Source organism: Populus euphratica, unplaced genomic scaffold, assembly GCF_000495115.2.
Source record: "Populus euphratica unplaced genomic scaffold, PopEup_1.0 scaffold92.1, whole genome shotgun sequence".
NCBI lineage: Eukaryota > Viridiplantae > Streptophyta > Magnoliopsida > Malpighiales > Salicaceae > Populus > Populus euphratica.
The window spans coordinates 215,650-225,297 of record NW_011499974.1 but is presented as its reverse complement, the minus strand read 5'-3'; the positions used below and the strand labels follow the sequence as shown (position 1 = coordinate 225,297).

At 32.1% G+C, this 9,648-nt stretch overlaps 1 long non-coding RNA gene across 2 annotated transcripts; it reads left to right on the top strand.

Moving 5' to 3' along the window:
- Window positions 1-4,988: 4,988 nt before the first annotated feature.
- LOC105139401 (uncharacterized) lies at window positions 4,989-7,490 on the top strand. Of its 2 annotated transcripts, none has more exons than XR_844969.1 (2): window positions 4,989-5,253; window positions 7,080-7,490. It is a non-coding gene; the product is annotated as an uncharacterized LOC105139401 (long non-coding RNA). The 2 variants fall into 2 exon arrangements; XR_844968.1 differs by having other exon boundaries at window positions 7,072-7,490.
- The last annotated feature ends 2,158 nt before the right edge of the window (window positions 7,491-9,648 follow it).

The window sequence follows — 9,648 nt, the reverse complement described above, 5'->3', positions numbered from 1 at the left end:
CAATTACCGAATAGTGTTCCGGTTTGGACTGCACTAACATCTCATTTATGAGTTTGGCTATCTCTTTGTTCTTTCAATTTCAGTTCTTAAATTCATTAATTAATTCTTTCATTTATGTGATAGGCCTGCATTTAAAATGAATATTTACCATAAATTAAATGTATCTTATATTATTAGATATGTTATTATAAAACATGCTTTAGTTAAGGAATTATTGATACTTCAAGTGCAAAATAATGATATAAAACCATGATAAAAATACACTTTTAAGTATTAATCACCGTACCTCAAAGATAATACAAGATGCATTTCACTACAGCCTAATAAGAATTTATAGGAGCATGCATACTGACAGATTTTATTAATAACAAGGCAAATATCTAGGCGTGTAAAAATAAGATATTGAAAAACACCTATAATTTGATGAAAGCATGTAGCATTAAAATATAATGGATTTGGCAGAATGGTAGCTTTGGATGTAGAGATAGGAGTATCAATAGGTTTTCAAGATAATATATCAACCCAAGTAAGGATGTCAAATGTATATTTATGTTGGCGAAGCGTAAGACCCATATCAGTAGACTGAACCCCAATACCCATAAAATAACGAATAGAACCCAAGTTGTGAAGCTTAAATTCTGAGCTCAGTAGCTGTATGAGGCATTGAAGCATAAGAGAGTTGCTTCCCATAAGCAGAATATCATTAACGTAGACTAGAAGATAACAAATATCAGCAATAATAAAAAAGATAAATAATGAGGTTTCCACCTTAGAGGCATGAAAACCAATAGATAATAGAAAATCATTTAGACTAGTGTACCAAACCCGAGGAGCCTGTTTTAAACTATATATAGACTTATGTAATCGATACACATGAAAGGGAGAGCAGAATCAACAAAACTTGGAGGTTGTTTAATGTAGACCTTCTCGTCAAGAATACCATTGATGAAGGCATTATAGATATCAAACTGATGAATTTTCCAACTATATGAAATGACAATGGAAAAGACTAATCTATCAATTGCTTGTTTGATGACAGGATTAAAGGTTTCAGAGTAATCAATACCTTTTTGCTGAGTGAAACCTCTAGTAACTAGATGTTCTTTATACCTCTTGATGCTATCATTAAATCTGTGTTTAATCTTGTACACCCACTAACTACCAACAACATTCATGAAAGGATGAAACAATACTAAGATCCAAGTTTTGTTTGTGTGTAAGGCCTAAATTTCCTCAAGTATAGCATTATGCCATACCTCATATCTATTAGCATCATTAAAAGCAAGTGGCTTATGAGAGGGATGAGAAACTACCCAGCTGAAGAAGGCAGCAGAGGTTGCGATAGTGGCAGTGGACAACACTGTCTTAGGTTGTCTAGGATGAAAGACCATGTGATGTTGATGAGTAGCTGGACATGGAGAAGTGAGGCCTATACCTAGAAGGTGTTGGAGAGGATATGAGGAATGGTCAACACAGAGCTGTATACCAGCCAGAAAGTTAATGGAAGGATTGGTCGGCATTGCAGACACTAGTAAGGCTGCAGTAAAACTAGGATGTTCTGTTACAAAACCGGGTTGCTCTACTGCAGCAAACTTGAGAGCATGCGTATCTGGTGATGAAGGACCTATTTTTGCATAATAATCATGAGAAAGACAAGTATATGGTAATAGTATAGCAGTGTGGGATGGTGATGAAGCGGTAGCAGAATCTATGGGCAAATAAATGGTCTGTTGTGGTGCAAAAGAATGCAAAATAGAGTTGTTGTTGGGGCCGATTTGGTAAGTAGTATGTTGCAAAAGTGGAGGAGGGTTCAAGGATGAAAGATGGGTAAGTTGTGTTGGAGATACTAAGAGGATATTACCTGTTTAGATTTTATAAATATGATGAGATTCTAAATCAAGACAACAATAACCAAGATGAGATAAGCTATAGCCTAAAAACATACAATGAAAGGACCGAAAATCTAATTTATAAGTATGATATGGACGCAAAAAGGGAAAACAAAGACATCCAAAAGTACATAGAAAATTATAATTTGGAGTACAACGAAACAAACACTCAAACAGAGATGTATTTTGGAGAACAAAAGTAGGCATGCGATTAATAAGATATACCGATGATTTAAAAGCATAGTTCTAAAATCACAATGGTACATTAAATTGACCTAAAAGGGTTAGGTCAGTTTCAATAATATGTCGATAATGACATTCAACAGTGCTAATTTGTTCATGAGTATGAAGACAAATTAATCGATAATGAATAACAATAGTTTGACAAAAGTTATTTAATTTATGATATTCATTGCCCTAATCAGTTTGAACAGATTTAATTTTAAGTGAAAACTAACGCTTAACAAGTGTTTGAAAAAGATAAAAAGTAGAAAATACATCAAATTTCACAACAAGCGGATAATATCGTATATGTTTGGTATGCACATCGAAAAAAATAACAAAATAACAGAAGCTATCAGAAGAAAAAATAGGAGCAGGACCTCAAACATCACTAAATATTAAATCAAGTAGGGCAAAATTTTTGTGACCTATAGGTCGCAATGACAAATGTAACGACTTGCCTAAAGGACAAACTTGACACTAAATAAGAGAACATCTAGAAGTACATATAATTTTATTGCTAAAAATTAACAAAATTTTAAATACAAAGGGTTGGATGACCCAAACGATAATGCCATAGGTCGGCAGTCATAGAGATGCACAGAGACCAAAAAGCTTGAGGAACTGATATGGCAGAAGACTTGGAGAGGACATGAATACCATCGTTACTCTGACTGAAAAGGATAACTTCCTTCATGATGAGATCCTTGATATAAAATATAAAAGCGTGAAATTCAAAATAAACATGATTATTAAGATAAAATTTTGAATATATAACAACGGCTTTGTAATGTGAGGCACGTAAAGAACATTAGATAATGTAAAAATGCGTTTTGGGGAAGGTAATGTAGTATGTCCAATATGGGATATGTCAATGCCCTTACCATCATTAATATGCAAATAACCATTATCAAGTAGGGTGTAGAATGATTAAGAGTGACGTGTTGATTTGCATCTATGTTTAGGAACTAAGTTGTAACAGAAAAATTCCTAACAGTAATGTAAGTAGAGGGTTGGTAGTTCTTACTGCGAAACTAGGAACAACGGGGAGCTATATGACTGAAAAATTCTGGGTTGCTGCCAATTGTTTGGCTGTCAATCTGTAACATATTGACCCTTGTTGTGGTTAATGTAGCGGTTGTTGTTGGAATGTCAATTACCTCGAGAGCGACCCTTGTTACGACTAAAGTTGGGGATGTGATGAGACATAGCAAGGTGAGTAGAAAACTATGGTGTTGGTAGTTGTGGTGGTTGTTGTGGTAGAGTAGAAGAAGACAACAAAGAGAGAGCGACATCCATGAAATGGAAGGAGTTTTTGTGTAGAAATTCATAGGGTAAGAAGGTGGTTGTGAAGATCAGTGTATGACAACGGTTCTGCCTTGGTTATAAGACTCGTTTCCAAATCTTTGAACTCACTATGAAGGCCACAAAACACATAGAGATTCAAGTCTTTAAAAGATATGGGGCAACTGGCAGCAACCAATTCATTAAATAATGATTTGGCTTGCTGCATGTATATACTAACCAACGAGTCACCTTGCTAAAGGTCTCGAAAGGAGCCATAAAGGTGTATGATATGAGAATTAGACAGATAGGTAAACGTTTTCTCAAAGGTGTGTCAAACACAATGCAAGGTAGAACAATCTACCACGAGACGTAACACATCTACGAAAAGAAAGAAGAGAAAAGCACTCAAAATAAGTTGATCATGTTGCTTCCAACAAAGAAAAAAAAGGCTGATGGTAGAGGAAGAACCAACAAAACTTTAAAAAATACGAGATGGAAGACACAACACTAGGCCATTAATAAAGTCAAAAACACCTTGACCAATGAGATATGGCTTCATCTGCATTTACCAATAGAGAGAATTTGTATTTGTAACTTTCAACGAAACAACTAGATAGATGTTTGATAAAGGAGCAATAGCTAGAATGTGTGTTCCCATAAGAGGTAAAGGAACGACAAAAACTTACGAGAAAGAATCAGAGACATTCTCTGCAAGTGGAGGTTGTCATAAGGGAGAAAAAACGCCATCAGCAGCAACTTGAGGATGGCTGGCCTACTATGCTGCACCACTAGTGGAGAGAGAGAAGTCAGCAACAATAGTAGAATCCATGTAGGAATAAAAAAAACAAACAAAGAGAAGGCTGATTACAAAGGGAGAGAAGGAGAAAAATGTTCTGACGGCAAAAAGCACTGATACAAAGTCGAGAATAATTAAGAGGCTTAACCTAGTGGTTAGCCGACCCTTTCTATATAAATATGTAGGGCAATATACAATAGCAATGGTGAAGATTACCATATAAGAGTATGTCTACAATATTTATTATATACAATATTTTCTATATAAATACATTCTATAATATAAAAAATTAAGTTATAAATTAATGTGATTGAAATTTTATTGATGATTAGAAATGAAAGTTGCAAAAGAGCATCTAAGAGATGGCCATGGAAAACTTGATCGGTCAACAAAAATTTAAACACTCTCATTAAAGAATAATCTAATCCTATTTGAAAAAAAAGCAATTTTACTTGAAATTCTTTGATTTTTTTCGAGGTTTAATTTGAATGTCAATTTTCATATGATTCTAAATAAATAGCAAGATGCATTTAAATCATTATTGAACTGGTTAGCTGTTATAAATTATTCATGATCATGATTTTATATTAATAAATCTGATTTATAATTAAGCTAGCAAGCAATCTTTAGTAGAAACATTAAAAATGAAAAATACTAGTGTGAAAAGGAGCAACCTTTTTCTTGTATAAGTAGTGCTAATGTCATCAAGCACTCAGCAAATTGTGGGAAGACCTAAGGGGAAATTTTATATATACTATCACTCTTCTAAATGAAGCAATGATTTTGACATCTCAACCATTTTGATTTCTTGCTATCACCTCCTTCATACTTTTTCCACTTTCTTCTTTACCTTGCATACTAGCCATAATATTCAATAAATACAACAATATCGAGAGTGCTCTTTCATATTGATTGCCAGCGCAATTCTCTTATGTTCTCCTCCCCGCCCCGCCCCGGAGCCCCCTCTGATCAAAGACCAGATCATCTTGAATGCTTCGAGCTCCAAGGACATTAAGTGGTAAATGCTTGTTGGATCTTGATCAATCATCTTGTCATGTGGTAAGTACTGTGGAGAAAGTGGGGGATGTTGGGATGGCTCAATCATATCAAATCTCCCAAACTACGATTTTTGGGTCTTTTAATCTGATTGAGCCGTGCCAATATCACACTTCTTATGATCCTTCAAATTTCTTATTTTCTTAGTGCTTTTGATGGAAATATTTTTTCATATTTATCTTATTTTTCCTTTAATCTTTATCAATCAACTTCTATGTTATGCCCAAATTAATTTACTGAATCCATATGATAAACACGTATAATACTGTCAGAATTCTTGTAATATATTATTGAACACCATGGTTATATTCTGAAAAAAAGACAGATATAAATTGGTTTTCACAAATTATCTGAAAGTTTACGGTCTAGTTCGATATAACTTGTTGAAGAATTTGGGGTGGTTTGTAGTCATGATATAGCAAAGGAGTTCATACTCATATATTGACAAGCTCCTTTGTTAAGCTTCTTGTCTTCTTCATAAACTTCTGCTTGACCAACTCCTACAATATTTAGCACTGAACAATTCATTAAGCACTTTTTATATGCCAATGATATCTCTTTCTCTCTCCAGTCCCTTATTAAATCTTGCATGATCTTAGATCTCATAGCAAGACTACATATATATTATCATTAACCTGCAGATATTTGATGCACCCTAAATTTATTAATCAGTGGATGGTTCAAGCAATAACACAAGACAATATATTCGCTCAATCGATCCATAAGCTTCCACACTATCGTTTTCCTCCCCATCATCATCTCTGGAAATGATGTAAGCATGGGGATCGATGCTATATAGGTCGGTTTACTTTCGTTTTCGAAGTCAAAAGTGCAAATCAGTCAGAGAGAAAGGGTTGGCTATGTTTTTGCACAGTACGTGATGTTGTTCTTGCAGGATTTTAATTATCGTGGATGAGTGTTAAGATACCCTAATATGTATGTTTTTCTTGGGAAATGTATATGGTTAATTCATCCCTCATTTTACATTTCCTTTTATCTTTCACTTATTTATTTAATCATAAATATTTCGAAGAAAATTGGCCAACGAAGGTTTTCAATATATCTTCATTATTTCTATCCAGAATTAATTTTTCCATACTCTTTAGTGTTCATATGAAGTTTAGTTTTAGGGTTTAGGCATGTGTGAATGACCCAAAATAGAAAAGAAATCAAGAAAAGGGTCTAGACGAAGATATAGTAATAACGAAGATCCATATATATAGATAGCCCTCTTGCTTGCAAATCCATGGATGGGTTAATGAAATTTGTGTCCGGTACTTGAGCATGCATCAGTGGAAGCATGTTCTTTTCTTTTAGTTAGGTGCCTAGTTAATTAACTCTCTTTTGGTTTATTTATCAATGCTAATTATGATTTTCCATCTCCTCTTTTGTAATCTATATAATTTTTCTTAATTTTATAAATTGAATTTAGTCGATTAATTTATATAAAAAAAAAAAAATACTGGTTATGATGTATAAATTGAATTTAGTCGATTAATTTATAAACAATAAAAAAAAAATACTGGTTATGATGAAATACACCCTACTTCTGCAATGATCTTTGTATGTGACAAGTATGCATTAAACTTACTCTTTGATATTTGTGCAGATATATGTCTGCATGTATTAAGAGAGAAACCGTTGAATAATTTGATGGAGTTGCCATGTAATATCATGTAGGGTTTCATAATTTCCATTACCTGTCATTTGATGCCTTTTCTTTTCCTTTCATTTTTTGTAGGCTGAAAGAATACATATAGTCTACAGATAAAATTGAAATATTCCCCCCACATATGCTTCAACGAAGAATTTGTTTTGCAGCATTACAGGGAAATGGGAAAAACGCGGAAAGTTCTTTCAGTTCCAGCAATAATTTCTTGGCAGCCATCAAGAGAGCTACATTTAAATGATTTGTGATCCTAGGGAAAGTGGCAGGGAATTGAATCATGAAACAGAAACCAGGATTGAACTAGCACATATATAACAGAGAAAGGGAAATGAACCTGCAGCTATTCCCCCAGAACTTTCATCGGGGAGCACGTTTCTGATATAAATAAAGCCTCTTACATACACAACTCAACACCATCCCAGAAATACGATCGAGGACACCCTCTATTGCCATCTTAACCTAGGATCCTGTGAATTTCTTAACCTAAGAAAATGATATGATCATGGATCGTTCTTTAGGTTTCCACATAATTTATCTCCAAATAAATCAATGATCCTTCTCTATGTCTCCATGCCTACTTGTTTTTGAAAGAATCAATGATCATGGAACAATTCCATGCATTCCTAGACGTTAGAAAAATTATGAATAAAACTCATGCACACACTTCACAACACACACAAAAGATAACATTACTTTCACTAGTTAAGTCTTTTAAACATATATGTTTAAAATATAAAAGAATTATAATCATTTGGATCATGGCCACGAGAACAATATGCTTGTTGCTTTATTGCCTTGTCATTTGGCTTGTGGAGGAACAAATGTAAAAACCTACGATGTTCAGACTTCAGCCTAAGCGACTACACCCTGACCCTTGCGTCAAGGTGTCCAATACGCACATACTTTAATATTTTACCAAGTTTTGTTAAGTTAAAAGACAACGATATGCACTGCCCATGCATACAATTTTCTATGCTTTATTCATAAATTCTCTCAAGTATACACTTCTATATATAGGGTCAACACTGTATTTTTAGTCAACGACTTAATGCAACACATAACATAGTTATACAAATCAACACCTTCTTTTTTAATCAATCATTATTTTTAATGTTTTTACTCACACTTAAAATGTTTAATATTATGCACTTATAATTTTCCTAGTATATTATGATATTGATTAATTTTGGAGTAAAAAAATAGATTTAAATTTATTTTTGTATGGTGATTTTACTTGTAATAATTGTTTATGATTTCAACTTTATCTCTATGCACAATTCATGTATGCATATGATAATAGGTGACAGATAATAGTACAACCTATTATTTTTTGGTTGGAAGATTGGTGTTTAGCCTACATTATTGAGTTTAATTAACTTGAATTTTTATTTTGGACTTGAGATTTATTTTCCTTGTTAATTGTTATAAGTTTTGCTATCTAGACATAATTTCTGACATCATAGATAAATTATGATGAATTACTAAACGTTATAGATTTGCAAGCTTCTCCTCCTTTTTGCTTTTGTTTTTTTTCTTTCTTTGGCTTTTTCTTCTTAGCTTCTTCTTTCTTTGCACTTAATTTTTTTGTCCCACATCACATTTGGTGCAAAATAATCAAATGTAAAATATATCTTGTGTCAAATATATCATGGATGAACCCACAAATAAAAATTATGACAAGACTTTAGTATGACAGAAAAATTTACATAAATTTAAAATTATTCCAGCTTTTTATATCACTTAAGTAAAAGTAGTAGATGACAAAGTACATTAGCTTCTAACCACAATAACTTAACAAAGTTGCTTGACTATCATTAAGGTATAAACTGATAAGAATAAAAATACTTCAAGTTGTTGTTCTAGAATAAGGTAACCTTAACACCTAAAATAAGAAATGAATTAGATATATTACTAAATCAACAAATAATAAAAATTAATTCAAATAAATACAATAACTAATAATATAATTAAAGTGCTTAAATAAAAAAATAAGAAATAGAATTGCAAACTCGTTTTGTATATGGTTTCTCTCTCTCTCTCTCTCTCTCTCACACACATATATTCTAAATGAAAAAAAGTCTACAAAAATAATAATACTTTATTATACTCAAATTCGTTATTTTATGAGATATTAAGATACAAGAGTTTTAATCTCTATTAAAAGAATGAATTGTGGTATCGAAAATTACACTTGTAAACTTTTAGAAGTCAAGGAAGAAACTCTTGGTTTAAAAGATTTTTAAAATATTAATTTAGAATATTTATATGTATATAGCAAAAACTAACCATTTATATATAGTCATTACAACTTTATTGATAGTTGAAACAATTTACTAGTTTAGATTGGTCAAGTTATTTAATCGACTAGTTCTTGTATAATTTTAAAATGTTTGTAAACTTTTAGAAGTCAAGGAAGAAACTCTTGGTTTAAAAGATTTTTAAAATATTAATTTAGAATATTTATATGTATATAGCAAAAACTAACCATTTATATATAGTCATTACAACTTTATTGATAGTTGAAACAATTGACTAGTTTAGATTGGTCAAGTTAATTGATCGACTAGTTCTTATATAATTTTAAGATGTTTATTACTAATGAATATAATTTTAAGATGTTCATTACTAATGAATATGTGGTCAACAGATTTATTTAGTCATACAAAATAGTGATTGGTTTACGCAGAATTTCAGTTTTGATAAATTAACTTAAATGAGAAGTATCTATT